Here is a 21,861-nt window from a genome sequence, read left to right on the forward strand (position 1 = left end):
AAAAGGCTGACATATACATGCCTTCCACTAATGAGAGCAAGCAGATTCTAACAGGCAAACCCACGAACCAATGAAAGACACTGGCGTGATGTGGATGGGGCTCCGAGCCCTTTTCTAATTCCTAAAGCGTCTCGCTAGCGATACGCCTGCGCAAGCACATGCAACGCAGGCTCGACCCTAAAAATGAGAAATTATCATTGACGTTAATGTCCCAAAACTCTGAGCCTTCCACTGTATTGTGGCTGGCAGCCCAAGGCCTCTAAATTAGGCAGGGGAACCACAGGTCTGGAGGAGGGAGGTATCTGCTGGTTGAAAACCAATGCCCACAAACATGGTGGTTACATATTCGTCATAAATGTTGCTGAAGAAACTAGTAAATGTCATCATGAGGCTTTATATGAGAAACCTCTCTTTATTTTTCCTATTACTTCTGTATTGCTGAAATGCGTGCTGTTTCATTATCTCGAAAATATTGACTGACTGGTTCTATAACTTTTAGTATTGCATCTTATTATACATAAAAGAAGGTGTTAGTGATGTTGACGTTATTTACTTAGGTGTCAAGGAAAAAGGTGTCCTTAGGCTCAGGGCTGCTTTGGATGCAACCTGAATAACAGACCTGTTTTAAATTTATATCACAAACATTCCAATAGATTTTGTCTAAATGTGCAATATGTCTGTACGCAGGATCTGACAATTCATATACAAACAAAAAAAATGTGGTACATTGAGACTCTTTGTTTCAGGTGCACTTTTATATTTCAGGTGATTCTTCCAATCAAGAGATATCACACCTGGTAATTGTATCAACTTGAAGTGTATAATATCTTACACGTAGATCTACACATACAAAGAGATATTTGGGGGAATATTTATGAAAAGTGGTGCTGCACCTAGAGCAGCCCCACTTTTCTCGCGCCCCTTAGTGCCGACCAAACGCCACCATAGTAGCTCCGTATTTCTAAAACAGCGCACCATGGTAGTAGTTAGTGTGACTAGTGGTAGTACGGCGATTTGCAGGACTAGCGTAAAAAATGATGACACTAATCCTGCAAAGCACCCAGAGGCCCATGTAATCAATGGGAGCATCTTTCTAAAGTCGGCATTTAGCAGGCGTTAAAAAATGCTGATAAAAATGGCGCGAAGGAATCTCATGAATTCCTTTGCACCATTTTTTCGGTCCCCATAGCGTCGGAACCACCCCCTTGCATACATTATGCCTGGCACAGGGATAAAGTGGCACCTAGGGTTACAAAGTGGCACAATGCATGCATTGAGCCACTTTGTAAATATGATGCAGTGTTTTTCCCCTTCCAACACCACATTATTGTTAAAAAAAAAAAAAAAAAATGACTCTAATGTGGTGTTGGAATGGTGCAAGAGCTCAATGAATCTGGCCCTTGGTTTTAGGGAAGGTGCATAGAACCAGTAGTCCAGAACAAACAGCCTATATTGTGCCTTTTATGGGCAGTATTGTTAAAACAGCAGCGAATATCATAAAATAACCAACAGGTTTTTAAGGTTTAGCGCAAAGTGCTCTGTCTCTATTGTTATCTCTCTGTGGACTTGTAACCACGACCATGTCAAGCCCATGAGTTTGGTTGGTTTGTGGGCTTGCCGTTTACAATTCCCTTCATTTCATTAATGGAAGCCTTGCATACATCATGCCGTTTCCGGTGTTTAGCCCTCTTCGAACGCACCAGCCTACTACTGAAAACATACGAGGCTCCATGTTTTCAGTATGGTTTCTGGACTACTTTTTCTCTTTATTTTGCAGGCAGCGTGATCTCACTGGGCAGTATTAAAGCGCTTTGCATTAAATCAACCCTGTTACATGGCTAATTGCACTTTTTCTGGTTCCATGGATAATTGCACTTTTGCCAGTTACATCGATAATTGCACTTTTGCCCATACGTTTCACTGCAAGCAAACTTTTATTTCCTTTTTTGTGTCTCTGTCACACTTCCTTGGTGGCCATGGCCTCACTTATGTGAAACTGTTTTACTTTTCATTTCATGTGGCAAGAAAAGTCGGGTTAGGAGTTTAAAAAAAGAATAGCTCTAATTAGAGACCCATTGTATTGCAAATGCTTGTTTAATCTTGTGGCTTGAGGTAAAGTAATAGAAGCTACATACCACAAAAACAATATGGAATGCATGGCCCAAAATACCAAATAAGTGCTTGAGAACCAATCCACATTTGAGGCAGGACACCAAAAAATTAGCCTCAAAGAATAGTTTCAGATTTTTCTCTTAAGCAAGGAGGTACCAATTGATGAGCCATAACACGAGGGGAAGTTTGGGCATATGTCTTTTTCAAGTAAAATCTACCCATTACACTATGTGTTAGACCTGACAGCCTTACGGTGGTCATCCCCCACCTTTTTGCCTGCCTCCCTCCACCTTTCTGACACCTTTCTGACACTGTTTGTGCTGCTATCCAGTGCTAAAGTGCATATGCTCTCTCCCTTAAACACAGTAACATTGGTTCATTCCCAATGGGCATATTTAATTCACTTGTAAGTCTCTAGTAAAGTGCACTACATGTGCCTAGTGCCTGTACCTAGTGGGCCTGCAGCCCTGATTGTGCAACTCACATAAGTAGCCCTTCAACCATGTCTCAGACCTGCCATTGCGAGGCCTGTGTGTGCAGTTCCACCACCTCGACTTGGCACTTAAAAGTACTTGCCAAGCCTTAAACTCACTTTTTCCTATATATGTCACCTTAAGGTAGGTCCCAGGTAACCCATAGGGCAGGGTGCTATGTAGGTAAAAGGCAGGACATGTACATATGTGTTTTATATGTCCTGGTAGTGAAAAACTCCTAAATTCGTTTTCCACTACTGTGAGGCCTGCTCCTTTCATAGACTAGCATTAGTACTGCCCTCATATACTTTTTCAGTGGTAGATTCTGATCTGAAAGGGGTAAACATGTCATATTTAGTATGGCCAGAAAAGTAATAGAAAATCCTGCTTACTGGTGAGGTTGGATTTAATATTACTATTTTAGAAATGCTACTTTTAGAAAGTGAGCATTTCTCTGCACTTAAAACCATCTGTGCCTTACAGCCTGTCTGCAATCAACTTCTGATATGTGCTGATTTGACAGCTCCCTTGTGCATTTTACAAAGACAACCACAAACATGGGACACTCAGTCGCATCTGCATTCATCTGCATACTGAATGGGTCTTCCTGGGTTGGAAAGGTACAGGACCCGACACTTGCGTTTTATGGGCCAGTGGACTGGCCTCACACAAAGGACTGATAACCACCCACTTGGACCCTGAAAGACATGTCTGGGCTGAAAGGGGAACCTGTGCACTTCAAAACCACTCTTTGAAGTCTCCCCTACTTCAAAGGCATTTTTGGGTATATAAACTGGGTCTCTGACCCCACCAACTCAGACACTTCTGTACTTACACCTGCACCCTGTCAGAGGAGCTGCCTGACTGCCCAAAGGACTCATCTGGACTGCTTTTCTGAAAAGGACTGCTGCCCTGCTGTTGTCCTGCAGCCCTGCTGGCCTCTGACTTTGCTGGAAGGATTCTGCTTTCCCCAAAAGTGATCTCCAAGGGTTTGGATTGAACTTGCCTCCTGTTTGTGAAGTATCAAAGCCAACAAAGACTTCACCTCTTCAAGAAATGCCTTGTGCATTGAAAATCGATGCAACGCCTGTAGAAATTGATGTAAAGCCTGCATTGCGGCCAAGAAATGGAAGCACAGCCCACCGGAACAATGCAGCCCCGACTTCATGAATGGAAATTCAACACAGCGCCTACCTTTCGATGGAAAATTCAACACATGCCTACCAGATTGACACAGCGCCTGTACCTTCTTCCAGCCCGTCAAAGATTTTCAATGCATCATCCCTGGGTGTCAAAATATCCCCTCATCGCAGTGAGGAACCGAGCCTGCACGCCGAAAAATGACGCAGAGCCATTGCAGTGAGGAAAGAAATGATGCATCGTCAGATTATCTATTTTACTAAACCTGTGTGGTGTATTTTTGTGGTGTTTTCACTGTGTTACTGTATGATTTATTTCCCAAATAATTTACACATAGCCTTCTAAGTTAAGCCTGACTGCTCAGTGCTAAGCTACTAGAGGGTGGGCACAGGATAATTTGGATTGTGTTGTGACTTACCCTGACTAGGATTGTGGTCCCTACTTGGAGAAGGGTGTATACCTCTACCAACTAGCAACCCCATTTCTAACACTATGAGATACCAACAATCCCCTGAGGTCTTTAGTATTGCCTGTAAATGTATGAGGGTCTGTAGTACTCACTCTTAACCCCATTAGAAAACTCTGTTTCTTTTCTGTGCCTGACCTTCAATCTGAATATTTATAGGGAAAATCAAATTATCATTCCTAACCCTAAAAAAGATCCAATACTTAATTCACCTACTCCTTCAGTCATGGACCTAGGCATGAAAAAGGGGGAGAGGACTAATTTGGTTTCTACTTGGTCAACGTTCCAATCTGACCTGAAACATTACTTATGGCCTGATGTAGAAGCTGGCAGAACAGGTAACCCATCGTAATGGTAAAGGAATACCCTATCTGCCAAATTGAAGGTCAGTCCTCCTCATTAGAGTTGGGCAGACCTTCAATGTATTGACGGCGACTACTCCACCTCCTCTGCATATGCATACCTCCAACAGTTCAAATGCTTAAGGGCTGTCAGAGGTTTGGCCATATGTCCACCTGCGATATTTATACTGGAGAGAATCATGGCCAATTTTCGCTGCCCATCACTCCAATGAAAAATGTGGTGGTAAGGGGCAAGTGAAAACTTTAAAATTAGCCCCACGCCATGGGAGAACATCCCTATGGTGAGGGGGTCATTGTGTTTTTTTTTCTTTTGAAAAAGAAATTCATGCTTTGGGATTTTCATTTTGAAAAATAAAAGTTGTACTTTTGATGTATGGTTCCGTCATGTTAACAGAGCCTCCTGTCAAACTTAAACTATATTTCAAGAAACCACTGTGGCAGTAATAACTCTACCTGCCAACTTGTAAGTCAGCCCTTTAGTGATGAAGGGGATGTTGCATCTAATAAAAATGTGCCAGGAGGGATGTATCTAAGTTTAACCTTCCATTTTTCTTGCACTGGCCCTGTACAGAGTGTAGGGGGTAGCAGAAGTGAGGAAGAGGCGAAAGCAAGGTTGAGATAGGCAAGGAAGAGGAAGGAGGTGATTCTGACTGTGGTAAAAGTCACTTTGCTTATTGAGTCTCTTTACCTGATACACACTTTCATTCACACACACACATACACACATGCACACACACATGTTCTGAACCCTGCCATAGAGAGAGTAAATTGTTGTTTAATCCCGCATCCAATGATGAAATCGAGGTAGTACAAAAATATTTGTAAAGTCATTTCCACATCATCAGTTTACAGGATAGTATCCCCCAAGGAATCCTGACAAATTTGACAACATTTTATGTCACATCCTTTAAGAGTTTGTTACTCGGATCAACTATCCACAAGGAAAAATTAAATGGAGATAGAAGTACAGGAGCTAATGTAACTCGTACACAGGTACTCTACCTGGGGAATACGTACATTTGGGCCATTCTGAATAAAAACAATAGGAGGAAAATTTGAAGCTGCTGCAGAGATAGACAGATGCCTATAGTGCAACTGCACCATGCAGAATTCTGCTCAGTTTGCCCCACATTGTAGGTAAAAAATGACATCAAAAGCAAATGTGTGGAAGAAAGTTTATGAAAAATTGGGCTCAAATCTGATCCCATCCCGTCTCAGAAATCAATTTTTATAGTGTAGCAAAATGCGTTGTGGGACTCAACCATATACCTACTTCATAAGACTGTTAACAGGCGTAGGCAAATCCAGTAGGTCTTTCATGTAACTGTGGGGTATATTTATACTCTGCTTGCGCCGAATGTGCGTCCAAAATTTAGACGCACATTCGGTGCAAACCCTGCCCCATATTTATAGTTTGACGCCCGACCCCGCGGACGTCAAAATCCCACCATGTGCGTCAGTTTTTGGAAGGGGGAACCTGCCTTGCGTTAATTATATGCAAGGTAGGCGTTCCCTTCCAAAAAATTACTTTAATGCCTGTGCGCCTTATTTATACTCTGGCGTCATTTTGACGCACAGGAGGGGGTGGGCTTTAAAAAACGGCGCCCAGCCTGATGGGCGCCGTTTTTTAACGCCTGGGTCAGGGCAGGCGTTAAGGGACCTGTGGGCTTGGAAGGAGCCCACAGGTGCCCTCCCATGCCCCCGGGGACAACCCCTGCCACCCTTGCCCACCCCAGGAGGAAACCCAAGGATGGAGGGACCCACCGCAGGGAAGGAAAGGTATGTTCTGGTAAGTATGTATATATATTTTTTTTAAGTGGCATAGGGGGGCCTGATTTGGGCCCCCCTACATGCCACTATGCCGAATGACCATCCCCAGGGGATATAAGTCCCCTGGGCATGGCCATTGGGCAAGGGGGCATGACTCCTGTCTTTGCTATGACATGAGTCATGTCAATGGGGATTGTGCGTCCAAAAAAATGGCACAAGTCCGGTGTGAGGCCTGATTTTTGCCTCAGACCTGACTTGCACCATTTTTTGACGCACAACCCCCATTTTCCCATACGCCGGCGCTGCCTGGTGTGAGTCATTTTTTTTTACGCGTACCAGTCCGCAGCGCCGGGTAACGTCATTCCATAAATAAGGCGCCCGCATGGCGCGTTGAAATGGCGTTAGCCGGCGGTAAAATGTTTGACGCACAACTGCGTTGGCGCAGTTGTGCTCCAAAAAGTATAAATATGGCCCTGTGTCTCTTCATTTATTGTCAAGTCTGTGTGTGAAGTTGTGGATGAGCGAGTGGGTGAAAAGAATCAGTAAACAGGTGGATGAAAGATTGCTTCCATCCGTGCACTCACTCAGTCAGTCTCCAATCCTTCGCCCTGTTACTCATTCATGCTTATCAGCTTTAGCTGCACGAATTAGCTGCAGCAAAGCAGTAACATACAAGGATAATTTAGCCAATCTACCAGGCCTTCCAGGGTGAGAGGTAGGGATCAAAATCAACTTGGATCTTGAAATAACACCTCAGGTTCGTTTGTTCTTTCTACTTGTTCCTTTCAAATGGATTGCATTCACTACAAATCCAAGATGGTTCCCTGGGGTCAGTACTGTAACTCTAACTAGGTATGAATGATTCCTTATTTAAAAACTTACAAATTATCCAGACCCTAACTACTGGTTTGGCTCTAGGTGTTCCCAAAAGAAGTAATTGACTGCTACCCTATGTTCATAGCACTGACAGCAAATTCGGCATCTCATTTTCTTTCAGATATTATGAGCAACACATAGCTCCTTCTATGCAAACTGCTTTGCAGTTTAAGCCATATTATTGTGAGATATAATCGATCTCCAACTTTGCGTTCTTCAAACAAGCTTCTCAACACTTCAATTTAAGAGAGCTTCGTAAGTTGGAAGAGCTTTCTCTGCGAAGGCTCCGTCTTTATCGAATGGTCTACCCATACAATTTCGTTCTACTGCATCTCATTTATATTTTATTAAAAAGGAAAAAAAAAGAATATATATATATATATATATACATATATATATAGATATATATTCCATATCACCAGCTGTGCATCCTCGGTGCTAACAGACCCTCTTTCTGGTGACAATGTGCTTTATAAGATTTCATATAACATAACTAAGATGGTGGTGTCCCAATGCAGACTTCGGAAAAGTGTGAATGATGGAGTATAATTCATCCAGCAAGACAAGGACTGGTGACATCAGATGATATTGGAACAATACACGAGCATCATCTGAGGCAGGATTCATATTTGATCCGTTGAAAATGAAGCGAATAATTCCATAAACAAGCAAGCAGACCACACATGGCCCGCTTTGAGACTGAAGGTGACATCCTGGCCTAGAAGCAGAAGAAGAGCAAAGGGAAATGACGGTAAAGACTCGACATGGGCTTCAAGACAGTCATGTCAACAGCGAAGAGCAATGAGATACAAAGTACTAATCTGCTTTTCTTCTGAGTTTCACAGAGAAGGGAGTGTTTTACAGTAATCATTTACGCCACTATAAATTGTAACAGTGGTAAATGAAAACATCTGAGAAATGCTGTGGCCTGTCAGGTAAATATGTCAATCCAAGCAAGGCAATACCCGAAGAGAGCGCAAGCAAACAAGCCACTGGCAGATGTCAACAGACCCAACGGTCCTTTCTGTATCCTATTTTTGTGTTTGTGCTGCATGGTTTGTGTTTTCCTAACAGTAGATCTGGAGGGCAGCATAATGTGACTGCAGGCGGAAGTAAAATCATCTGATACAAGTAATGTGTTCGTTTTGCTTGTATATAAAAATGTTCGGTTTGGCCAGTTCAATCTGAATTTCAAAAAGCCAGGTTTTGAAATATGCTGCCTGTAGCACAGTGCTTTTGCATGGAACTGCGAAGGATTAATTAATCCTCCATTGTGCAAAAGGGATTGTGTTCAGTGGGGTGTGAGCTGGCCTGATTAATATTAAGAGTAGGAATTGGCTATGCTTCTCATTATCCACAATAACAACCATTGGCACAGAGTCTTTTGTGGGGCTGCAGCGTTTCACCTCGGGATTCAGATTTGCAATTCTAACACGAGATCACATTACAATGAAAAGTGGCATCCAATGCATAAGGCAATGGGGAACGCATGCAGTAGGCCTTGGAAGTGCTGACCTTTTTTCTGACGCTCCCGACGTTCAAACGTAGACATTGACAGCGTATATTTTGTGAATGGTTACTGTCTGTCCTTGGAAGTTTGTAACCATTCCATGCTTTCTGACTACTTCAGAGGTCACAAAGTAGTTGTGTATGACCGTGCGAGTCGGAGGATGGAAGGCAGCTTAACTCATTTCAACTCGCATAAGTTTACAATGCATGCACTACGACTGGCAATTTGAGAATTGTAATGTGCATTAGTGCATGGCAAATATATAGTTTACATTCTCAAAGCCGGATGTGCTATGGTGGTAAATCTTTAATAAACTTGTATTAGGTATGGAATAGCATCATAGAGAATTTGAAACTTAGGCCCTCATTACAACCCTGGAGGTAAATCCACTTACTGCCGTGCTGACGGCCGCCAAGATACCGTAGCTGTGGCGGAAATCCGCTACAGGTATTACGACCCACATCTCGTAATCTGCCACAACACAGACACTCACACAAGTCTGCCACACCAAAGGTCAGTGATAAACTGTCGATAGCAAAACCTACACCGTCACGCCAACAGGAATATGCCCACAGTATCACGACCCACGAAACAACGCGGCGGTCATTCAACCAAGGTAAACCATTGACGGTACACACCGCTGCGCTCAGAATACACACACATTTACAAAACACAACCACATTGGACAATTCAAAATACACACACCTGATACACATACACACGCCACACCCACACACCCACACCACTATAAAACACACACCCACATTATTCACAACCCCTTACACCGACATTTTAGGAAGAAGCAGAGAGAGAGAGAATGGTAAACACAACACCAGCATCCACAAGCACACAACACCATCACTCATACAACATCCAGGCACCTCAAAGAACACACCCCAACACAATACATCACACAGCACAACAAACATCACCTCACACATTACCCACACCACATTATGGCACCTCAAAGACACCCCGGGTTTTCTGAGGAGTAGCTCAGGGTCATGGTGGAGGAAATCATCTGGGTAGAGCCACTGCTATTCAGATCACAGGTGCAGCAGACATCCATTGCAACGAAGATGGAGCTATGGTGGAGAATTGTCGACAGGGTCAACGCAGTGGGACAGCATTCAAGAACACTGGATGACATCAGGAAGAGGTGGAATGATCTACGGGGGAAGGTGCGTTCCGTGGTATCCAGACACCAGGTAGCCGTACAGAGGACTGCGGTGGACCCCCACCTCCTCCCCCACAACTAACAACATGGGAGGAGCAAGTCTTGGCAATACTGCATCCTGGGGGCCTCGCAGGAGTAACAGGAGGACTGGACTCTGGTAAGACAAATCTTAACTATAATACTCCCCACCATACCTGCATGCCATCACAAACTCCTACCCCTACCCTCACACCCATCACCCCAACACCTCACAGATACCCCACTAGCACAACCCACACATCCCAATACCAAGCCCTGCATGTAAAACCAATGCATTGACACCCATCACAGACCTACATGGACACCCATCACCAAAGCATGTCCAGTAGAGAGACTCACCCAGGCCACAAAATCACCACTCACACAAGGGCCAAGGCAATAATGCAAGCACATGAGTAGAGAGAAACTCACAAATTGCACAGGATGGCACACACAGATACAATAACTATGCATTTACACCCCAACAGGACCCCTAACCAACGTCACCGGACAGGAGGTGCCAGCCATATCTAGTCCCCCACAGAAGAGGCCCACAGTGACAACAGCAGCTCTGCACGCCTGGATCAAGACGCCCAGCCCATCAGGGACCTCGGGACAGTCGGTTCCCCTGCCACAGTCCCAAACCACCACTGAACCTCTCCCCTCAGGAAACACCACAACAGTACCCACCCAGCAGGCCCATGCCACTGTCCCCAGGACACGTCAATCAGCAGTGTGTCCACCACTACAGGGACCCCAGGCAAACCCACTAACCCAGGACGATCAGGGACCTGGGGTCAGTGGCAGTGGGCACACGGTTCAGGGGACAGAGGCACTGGACAACAGGGAAGCTGGGAGGACTGCTGTGTGACAGGGGGAGGACAGGCCCAGGGAACCCACTCTCCACGAGGCACTCTCCAACATCAGGGGAGCATACCACCATTCCTAGGAGACCATGAACATGGTACTGGCAATGTTTCAGGAGACCCAGCGGCTGCAGGAGGAACAGTACCTGGGGATCAGGGAGGACTTGAATTCCAATAACACAACCCAGGTCACCACTGCAGGGGTGCTGGCAGACATGGCCAACACCATGAAGGAGACAGAGGCACACCAATGGGCCCCTGACACAGACCTCCACGTCCACCGGCGCTAGTGGACAGGAGGTCCCGCCACAGAAACAACAGGCCACCAGCACCCCACCCCCTGCAGAAGGAGAACCACCCCGCAAACGGTCCCTGCAATCCAGGCACAAGACATAGAACATTGCCAACACCCCCACCAGGAAATAAGACTCTCCTGATTGTCACCCTTCTGTCCCACTATGTCACCCTGACCACCTTGAACTGCCATTGCTCCACTTCCTGTGCCCCCTTGGAAAATGAACCTGTGATACAAAGAGACTGGACTCTACCATGGACATTCCTCCACCATCACCCCCGCCCATTGCACATCACCCTCCACTGATTAGCACTTAAATAAACACCCTTGAATCACAAAACACTCTGGAGTCAGTCTGTACTTTCACAAATATGTTATTACAACCTCTCTGACAAATGTCAATGTTCATTTGCACTTACCAATGTATGACAGTTGTTGGGCAGCAGTAAACATAGCAGAAGGTAGAATGTGGTACACAGATCTTTGAAAAGTAAAGCCAAGGTGAACTGTCAGGCTCCATACACAGAGGTAAAAAGGCAGAATCATGCAGTGTCCCACAGCAGCCTGATATGAGAGGAGCAGTGCCAGTCTCTTACCTGTGTCTCACTGGAAGTATTGGATGATGATGTTGTTTCGGTTGTCAATATCTTCCTCTTCTGCCTCCTCTTCTTCACTGTCCACAGGCTCCAAAGCTGCCACAAGACCAACATTAGGCCCATCCTCCTGCAGAAAAGGCACGTGGCATCGTAAAACCAGGTTGTGCAACATACAGCATGCCACATTGATCTGGCACACCTTCTTCGGTGAGTAGTATAGGGAGCAACCTGTCAGATGGAGGCACCAGAACCTGGCCTTCAGGAGGCCGAAAGTCCGCTCTATAATCATCCTTGTATGCCCATGTGCCTCATTGTAGCATTCCTCTGCCCTTGTCCTAGGATTCCTCACTGGGGTCAGTAGCCATGACAGGTTGGGGTAACCAGAGTCACCTGCAAATATCGAGGGGTATCTGTTAGACATACACAAACCCTTGGGACTCTCCCAATCCCAGACACCTATTCAAACTGTGTGAGGACCTTGGGCTCACCTATTAGCCACACGCGGTGCCTCTGGAGTTGGCCCATCACATAAAGGATGCTGTTATTCCTCAAAATTTAAGCGTTATGCACTGAGCCAGGATACTTGCCATTCACATGTGAGATGTACTGGCCTGCTAAACACACCATCTGCACATTCATGGAATGGTAGCTTTTGCGGTTTCTGTACACCTGTTCATCCCTGAGGGGTGGGACAAATGCCACATGTGTACCATCAATGGCACCAATGATGTTGGGGATATGTCCCAGGGCAAAGAAGTCTCCTTTCACTGTGGGCAAATCCTCCACTTGGGGGAAAACAATGTAGCTGTGCATGTGTTTCAGCAGGGCAGACAACACTCTGGACAACACGTTAGAGAACATTGGCTGAGACATCCCTGATGTCATGGCCACTGTTGTTTGAAAGGAACTACTGGCCAGGAAATAGAGCACTGACAGGACCTGCACTGGAGAGGGGATTCCTGTGGGATGGCGGATAGCTGACATCAGGTCTGGCTCCAACTGGGTACACAGTTCATGGATTGTGGCTTGATCAGGTCTGTAGGTGATAATGATGTGTCTGTCTTCCATTGTCGACAGGTCCACCAGGGGTCTGTACACTGGAGGATGACGCCATCTCATCATCTGCCCCAGCGGTTGTGCCTTATGGAGGAAAAAGGTGAGCAGAGGGTCATATACCACATAGGAGTTTTGCACTATTGTGATTTAATCGGTGTGTGGCTCTGTCTGTCTGTATTCCTGCCCAAAAGTGCTGTGACACAGTTAGGTGCCCTGCCATGTGCCTCCCTGAAATGGCAGCTGTCTGACCTGTAAGGAGGGACAAGGGGAAATGAGGTAACTGAGCTGGCATTGTGCAGCGTCACGGTAGGCAGTCGAAGACCGCTGCGCAATTCAGAATTGGTTATCATTGGGCCCTATGGGGTCCAGGAGCCAATGACGATGTACGCCGGAGGTGACGGTACGCACCACCGCAGATGTGACCACCATTTTCTATCTCTTCACTCACTTGATACCTGACCTTCAACAGGAGAGGACCTACACTGCAAGTGCTGCTGTGACCTGAGTCTGGAAGCGACAATGGCTACAGTGTCTGGGGAAAGGGCCCCTGTCTTCACCGCGGAGGAGTTGTACAACCTGGTGGATAGGGTCCTCCCCCAGTACACGCTACTCTACGGTCCTCCAGACAAACAGGTGAGTACACTGTGTGCATGGTGGATGGGACATTGATGTATGGAGTGGCGTGGATGAAAGATACATGGGGGGGCTGTGGCCTGCATGTGAGGATGGTCAGTGTATGTGTTTCAGGGCATGGGTGGGAAGTTGGGGCCAAGGAGTAATAATAACCGGAAAGGGGAGTAAAATCCATTCTTACTTTACCTTTCCTGTAGGTCAGCGCCCACCAGAAGAAGGGTGTTTGGGACCATATTTATACTTTTTGATGCAAAACTGCGCTAACGCAGTTTTGCGCCCAAAAAATTTGCGCCGGCTAACGCCATTCTGAAGCGCCATGCGGGCGTCGTATTTATTGAATGGTGTTAGCCGGCGTTAGCCGACCGGCGCTGACTGGTGTGCGTGAAAAAAACCGACGTACACCAGGCAGCGCCGGCGTAGGGAAAAATGACGTTTGGGCGTCCAAAAATGGGGCAAGTCAGGCTGAGGCAAAAAAATCGCCTTAACCCGATTTGCGCCATTTTTTTTGGGCGCCCAGATGCCATTAACATGACTCTTGTCTTAGCAAAGACAGGAGTCATGCCCCCTTGCCCAATGGCCATGCCCAGGGGACTTATGTCCCCTGGGCATGGTCATTGGGCATAGTGGCATGTAGGGGGGCACAAATCAGGCCCCCCTATGCCACAAAAAAAATTAAAAAAAATACTTACCACAACTTACGTTTTCTTCCCTGGGATGGGTCCCTCCATCCTTGGGTGTCCTCCTGGGGTGGGCAAAGGTGGCAGGGGGTGTCCCTGGGGGCAGGGGAGGGCACCTCTGGGCTCATTCTGAGCCCACAGGTCCCTTAACGCCTGCCCTGACCCAGGCGTTAAAAAGAGGCGCAAATGCGGAGTTTTTTGCCCCGCCCACTCCCGGGCGTCATTTTTGCCCGGGAGTATAAATACCACGCACATACCTGGGAGTCATTTTTTAAGACGGGAACGCCTACCTTGCATCTCATTAACGCAAGGAAGGTGTTCACGCCAAAAAATGACGCTAACTCCATGAACTTTGGCGCTAGACGCGTCTAACGCCAAAGTATAAATATGGAGTTAGTTTTGCGTCGAATTTGCGTCGAAAAAAGCGACGCAAATTTGGCGCAAACTGAGTATAAATATGCCCCTTGGTGTGCCATCGCCAAGGAAGTGCGGACCCTGGGTGTCTATTCGAGACGGAGCACCCACTGCCGCAAGAAATGGGCGGACCTGCGCTGCTGGAGCAAGAAGACAGTGGAGGCCCAGCTGGGGATGGCCTCCCAATGTGGAAGGGGTGCCCGTCGCACCATGACCCCCCTGATGTTCTGGATCCTGGCGGTGGCAAATCCAGAGTTGGATGGGAGCTTGAGGGCATCACAGCAGCCACAAGGGGGTGAGTACAGTCTCATTCAGCTGACTCTGCATGCTTTACAAGGTGTCTGGGTGGGGAAAGTGGGCTGTGGGCTCCCCTAGGCCAGGGCGAACTTGCTAGGGAAGGTCCCTTGTTAGGCAGGCTCTATGGCACTCCAACCCCAATAGTGGTAGTGGCCATCTACACCTAGTCAGGCTCCTGTGGGTTCCAGGTGTGCAGCAAATGGGCTTAGGCATCGTATCACATGGGCAGGTGAGTTACCTAAGAACTGTTAGTGCATGGCCTAGTACATAGGGCTGCTCCCTGTGTGTTGTGTCCTCCAACGGTGGTTTTGTTGCTGGCATTGACCATGTGTATCCTCTGTCTTTCCTCCCCTTTTTGTTTTGTCACCCTGTCCTTGCGTGCATTAGCATCATCTGGCGGAGGAGCAGTGGCACCAGAGCAGGAGGGAGCTGCAACCCACATGGCCCAGGAGGGTGAATGTATGGAGTCTAAAGGCACCAGTGGGACGGAGGGCGAGGGGAGCTCCATGACGGGGACAGGAGGGGACACCAGCGACAGCGACTCCTCCTCTGATGGGAGCTCCCTTGCGGTGGAGGGCCCCTCTGTGCCCACCGCAACAACAGGTAGAGCCGCCACCCCCGTACCAGCACCGCACTCCCAGCAGCCCCTCAGCGTGTTCACCGTGCCTGTTCACCTAGGAGGGTGGGCATCTCCTTCACCCCAGGCACCTCAGGCCCTGCCCAAGTCAGCCCTGCTGCTCTCAGTAAGGAGGCTATTGACCTCCTGAGATCCCTCACTGTTGGGCAGTCAACCATTTTGAATGCCATCCAGGGTGTCGAGAGGTATTTGCAACAAACAAATGCATACCTGGAGGGCATTCCTCCACTACTCCGACCCAATCCCCTCTACCTCAGCCTATCCCATGCACACCATCAGACCAGCATGCAAACTCATCAACACACAAAAGTGGCTCAGGCAAACATAAGCACCACACATCCCACAGGCACCCACACAAGCACCATCCCCATGCAGACACACCAACATCCACTGCCTTCACTGTGTCCCCCTCCTCCACGTCCTCCACCTCCCTCCCTGTCTTGTCTCCACTCACACCTGCATGCACCACATCCTCATCCACTACCTCCATCACCAGCACGCCCATCACAACACACCGCTCACATGCAATCACCACCCTAATCACCATGCACATGTCCCCTGTGTCCTCTCGCAGTGTGTCTGCAAGCCCTCCTCACAAAGTACACAAACGCTGGCACACACCCACTCAACAGCCATCCACCTCACAACAGCCTCCAGCCCATGCACCTTCACCCAAACTCAACAGATGTACACCTCCTACAACCACTGCCTCTTCCTCCACTCCCAAACCCCCTCCATTGTCCCCAGTGTGTCTAAAAAACGTTTCCTAGCTTCCATTGACCTCTTTCCTCCACCTCCCACCGTCCTTCCCCTAGGGCCAGGATGTCCAGATCCCAGCCCAGCACCTCAGCCACAAAATCCTCATCCAGTGTGGTCCCTGCAAGTCCGGGAACATCGAAGGCTGCACCCATCAGGGCTGCCAGTGTGCCACCTAGTGAGGCCAAGGACCACCCTATTCCGTCACCTGCCAAGGTAAAGAAGGGGCCCGCATGCCAAAGAGAAAAGCCACACCAACCACCCAGCAAGGCCTCTTTCAGACCCAAAGATGATAGTGCCAAGGTCCCAGCAGCGACTTCCATGTGGAGAAGGGACACAAGGGCAAAGGGAAGTCAGCTCAGGGCAGGGAGCCTCCGTGTGAAGGACTGGTGTCACCCCTTCTGCAAGACAGACCAGCAACCTGCATGGCACCTGCACGTCTGCTGCCTCTACTACAGTCACCAGCATCATCCCCAGTGGGCACTCTTCCGAGACAGCAGGAGACGGCCTGGTGTCTCCCTCCACAAGTGCAGACACCTGCACCACCGGCAGCATCTCCGCCACCGCCGCAGCCACCGCCACATGCCCCGCGACGTGCCTAGCCACTGCCACTACAGCTGACATCAGCAGCATCCCCAGAGGGTAGCCGTCCGAGGCTGCAGGAGATGTCCTGGACCCTGCACACATTACATGAGGCACCACAAACAGCACTGGCACTACCAGCTGTTGGCAGGCTAAGTCGCTGCAGGGTGGATTGTGGCTCTGCCTCTGTGGAGTATCATGCTACCTATTCCCTGGAAATCTTGTGGCTCAGACAGCCAGGTGAGGGAATGGGAACTGCCACACCCCAGGTGCTGCATCACTGGGCACAAAACCCCCTCCAGAACCAGTGGAGAACAGCATCCACTACTCTAGTCCTTGGAAGGATGAAGCGCTCTGGACACAAAGCCCCCCTCTAGAACCAGTGGAGAAGAGCATCCACTACCCCAGTCCTTGGCAGGATGAAGCACTCTGGGCACAAAGCCCCCTCCAGAACCAGTGGAAGAAGCCACCCACATAAGAGACTGTGGAATTGCACTCCCCAGGACGAAGCAGTGGGCAAACCACCCACTTGAGAGACTGTGGCTTTGCACTCCCCAGGACCAAGCAGTGGGCAGTACACCCACTTGAGAGACTAGAGAGACTGTGGCTTTGCACTCCCCAGGACCAAGCACTGGGCAAACCACCCACTTGAGAGACTTGAGAGACTGTGGCTTTGCACTCCCCAGGACCAAGCAGTGGGCATGGAGCCCCCTCGAGGAGCAGTGGCGTCATCCTATCATCCAGCTGAGGTGCCTGTGTTTTTTCCGACCTGTTGCCCCTGCAGTGTTCTGCCCGTTTTGAGGCAGTTGTCATGTGTGGGCCTCGCCCATGCTTTTTGGGACCACTGGTTCCGGACATTTACTGAAACAGTATACAGACTTGTGTACTTGCTGTAAATATTTGTATATACTGATGATTTTAAGTTATCTTGGCCTATCTGAATTTCCTATTAGTACACTAATTTAAATCATTTCATTTGGTCCTTCCGTTCTTCCTGGGGTGACGGGGTGTAAATGTAATGTTGATGCATGTGTTTGTGTGTATGGTGTTGTGGGTGAGAGTGAGGGTGGGGGCGTTGCGTATTGCATGTGTGTGTCACTCTCTTTTTCCTCCCTGTCCTTACCCCCCCTGTGTATTGATTGACGGGTCTAGCGCCAAAGTATACATTTGGAGTTATTTTTGCGCTGAATTTGCATGAAAAATGACTCAAATTTGGTGCAAAGCGAGTATAAATATGGGGGATAGAGTGGAAGGTATTTTCTCTGTATTTGAATCAAGTATTATGTGTGGAAACTTTGCCATAAGGTCATTTGTGTATGTGTATCTTTTGGTTAGGAGATGTGATTTGGAATATTCAAGTAGTTTAGCTAACCACATTTTCAAGTTAGGTGGTGGGAGAGAGAGGACGGGGCACAGGTCAAAACAAGATTCGACAGATCAGCATTAAGAGTGAGGATCAATAATTATTTGGCATGTGTTTACTAGTAAAGAATGTGATCAGTTCAGAAGGGCTGTTACATGAGGTACAAGAAGATGTCCGGAATGAGGAAGATCAATCTTGAACTAATCAGTTTAGCCAAATATCCTGAAACGTATTGTGGAGATCAATTCTAGAACTCTGTCCAGTTTTGAATATCCCTTTATTTCAGTTTTGTTTCAGTTCCAATATTTACATAATATTTGTTTTTTCTAAATGCAATATATTTTTGTTAATTTATTCTGTAATCAAACACACACCAGGTGATGGGAAAAAGGTCTGCACGTATTCTGTGTAGCACACTGAACAACGTAGGGAAGCTGAGCACCCCAAGTCAGGAAATGTTAAGATATGACCCTCAAAACAACACACAAAGGACAGCAAATAAGTACCTGTATTCAATTCACGAACAACATATACACAAAATGAAAATTTTATTGGTCTATGACCAAAATAAAGTATTTACAAACAAGAACATTTTAATCGGCAAAATGGAGCTTTTACAAATTTGATTTTATTTCTAAAAGAGCTAGACACTAGCATTTCACTGTATCTTTTTTACTTCTAATTAGGCCCAAGTGAAATTTCCATTACAGAGGAGCAGTCTCCCTCAGTTTTGGATACCAAGTTAAAAAATCCTTCACATTTATAAGGGTATTTATAATGTTTGATTATACATTTGGCTTTTCATTTATTTATGATTTATTAATTGCAGGTAGTATTCAATTTTCTAAACAGTAAAATACCACCTGGGAAGGTGTCGTGGACCCCAAGGTGTCCCTGAACAACAGTTTAGGGACTGCTGGACTAAACTAAAGGGAATGCTCGGGGTAGCATTCAAAACCATAGTCCACCCACTGTTGCATTCGACCAAGGTCTGCCTTATGCAGATCAGCATTGACCTTGCTCATGATGGGCAAAGAGTATACCAAACTGCCAGGCGCAGATTCTTCAAGAAGGGAATACAAGCAACCCCAGATCGGTTTAAGCCATTCCGACCGCGCTTGACTTGAAAAAAGAATGAGTGCTGGTGCCTAGGGCTCAGCTCAAAAACTCACGGCCAGTACACCCGAATGTTGGTGTACTAACACCACAGCAGTATAGTCCTAAATCCACATAATGCCTCTTTGATCGACCACCAGACACTCGCTAACCGTTTATAACACTTGCAGGTTCCAGGTTTCTCCCTTTATGACAGTTTTCCCTCTTTCTCTTCCTCTGTCTTTCGTTTTTTGTGTTTTTCTCTTGCTCTTAAATGTCTAATGCAGAAAAATAAGTGATGGTCCCCAAAATTAAGTGCAGGTGGACCTCACCTGCACTCAACAGCTCAACGTAAGCACTGCATTCGGTATAAACGTTTCCAGTGAGGACCAGGGTTCATAAACACAATTTATTTAGCAACCAGGTGACAGACTGATCACTGTCCTAATATCAGATCACAGTCATCCCCATATAAATGTTTTGGAATGATTCTATTAAATCTGGTTCAAGAGTCCAAAGGATCAGAACAAAGCTTCAAACCATGATGCTGTGTGACCTCTTGCAGCAAAATGTAAACTTCTAGTGATAAACACATTGATCCCAAAAATATCTGTCAGCACTTCGGCAACCACCATTGTTCAGGCCCTAAGTCTTCATAATAACATAAGAAATGCCAGAGTGATAGTATCATTCTGTTCCTTCAATATATATATTTTCACTCATCTTTCACCGACCGCTGTGTTTTTCAAAGTCGTTGAATCCAGCACCCTTAAGCCTGGTGTACTGTAAGAGATAAATACACCAGTGAAACTGACTCATACGGCATAATAAAGGCCAGTCCTATTCAAGCATCTTGAAGCTGGTGTCAATGCCGCAGGATATCGTCTGTGTCATAAAGAATGCTCACTATCCCAAGAGCAATCCCCTATTCGCTAATGTTACGTATATTGCAGGGCAAATGTAAACAGACTCATATTACATATACCAAAAGCTGCCATTCAAAGCACCTGTGGGACTGACTACAATGCTACAATGCTATGCTGGGAGGGAAACACATACTTCAACAGGCTGCCATCACAGTGTTTGCATTCATAGGCAAATCTCTCCAGGTTAAGCTGCTGCTCACCAGTGTCCCCCATCTGAGACTCTGCGAAATTACAAAGGCCTAGGTGCATAGACCTGCACCACAGGCACTACTCACGGCTATGCAGGACTCACCCACTCCCACTTCTACTCCGCCTGTGACCTCGATTTTTCCCTCAGTGCACTCGTACCAGGTTGCAGCTCCAATGTGCAGCCATGGCCATAAGTGTCTACCGACTATTACAGGAGAAAGTCATACCTCTGGTACATCGGTTCTACAGTAAGAACAATCTGTAAAGCTCTCTAATGGAGCACACACCCACATCCTCCTAATTCTGCATCGAGGAATGCAGTGTGTACCAAGGATGTGAATGAGACCCCATCCACCCCGGTCCTGACACATGGATGTGAATTCCACTGTGTACTACCTTGATCAAATAACAACAATAACTGCTGTTGGCACGTCGGACCTTATTAAGTAAACTTGCAAGGGAGACACGTATAGGCCGATGGACCTTTTGACTGCGCTTGGAGTAGTTCCCACCATATATCCCCGTACTAATACAAATCAATACCCATAACAATCAATAACATCAATAATCAATATGAGTCAATAATTTCCACTCACCATGACCTTTCGGCCATGAATAGCCACACCCTTATGTAAAAGTTAGAATGTTTATTTCCCTATATTAACGTAACTTAGTCTCAGAATCAAATGATAAATATACAAGAATAATACTGGCTGACCAAAACGGCCAAAGAATCTCAATCTAATCAAATCTTGAGCCACTACACATTCTAAGGTTACAGTACAAATCAATAACAAGAAAAAAAATTTGAAAGAATAGAGCTAAAGGCGTATCTTCTCCTGGTGAAGTTTGGCTAAGTTAGATTTCCTAAAATTATTTCCCACGTTCTAATTGATCAAAGAATTGCATGTTTCTATTTAGTCCAATGAAACAGAAACCCCTAATCTAAAGTGTTACTAATACTGGTTCACAAGTCGGTAATTGGATCCTATTCTTCCGCTCTTATCAGTCGGCTCGTCAGGTGTCAATATTGTTGTAGCTTACTCTCCAGCCAGTGCATCCATTGTCTTCTCCTGGGAAGGTCAGTCTTACACATACTACATTAAACATTGTTGCACTAGCAAATACAGCATCTTCAAGCAAGCAGTTTCTTATGAGAACTAACTTCAGCTACTAGCACATGGGCAGTACAGTGAAATATCACTATTTAATTCTCTAAGCATCAATCTTATAAGTCAACTAAGAAATACAGCTTGACATGAGGCTGTGCAACTAGGCTAAGTCCTCGCTAAGTTAAGGCCTACAATTAATAAAGCTAATACATAATGCATAACCCTTAATATAACATATTACTACATTAATCAAACAGAAGCTCAACATTTCATATTATTTAGCCATTAATACGAATATTTCGTAAACATTGAAGACCACTCAGGTGGGTGCACCTTCAAATGCGTGCATTATTTTTCTCTACGTTAATACATTTTCTAAGCAAATCTAACACTCAAAAACACAAATATTCATTCATAAACTCAGCGTTAACAATCCCTCCTCTGATGACCAAATGTGTCATCA

This window comes from Pleurodeles waltl, chromosome 4_2 (assembly GCF_031143425.1).
Source record: "Pleurodeles waltl isolate 20211129_DDA chromosome 4_2, aPleWal1.hap1.20221129, whole genome shotgun sequence".
Classification (NCBI taxonomy): Eukaryota; Metazoa; Chordata; class Amphibia; order Caudata; family Salamandridae; genus Pleurodeles; species Pleurodeles waltl.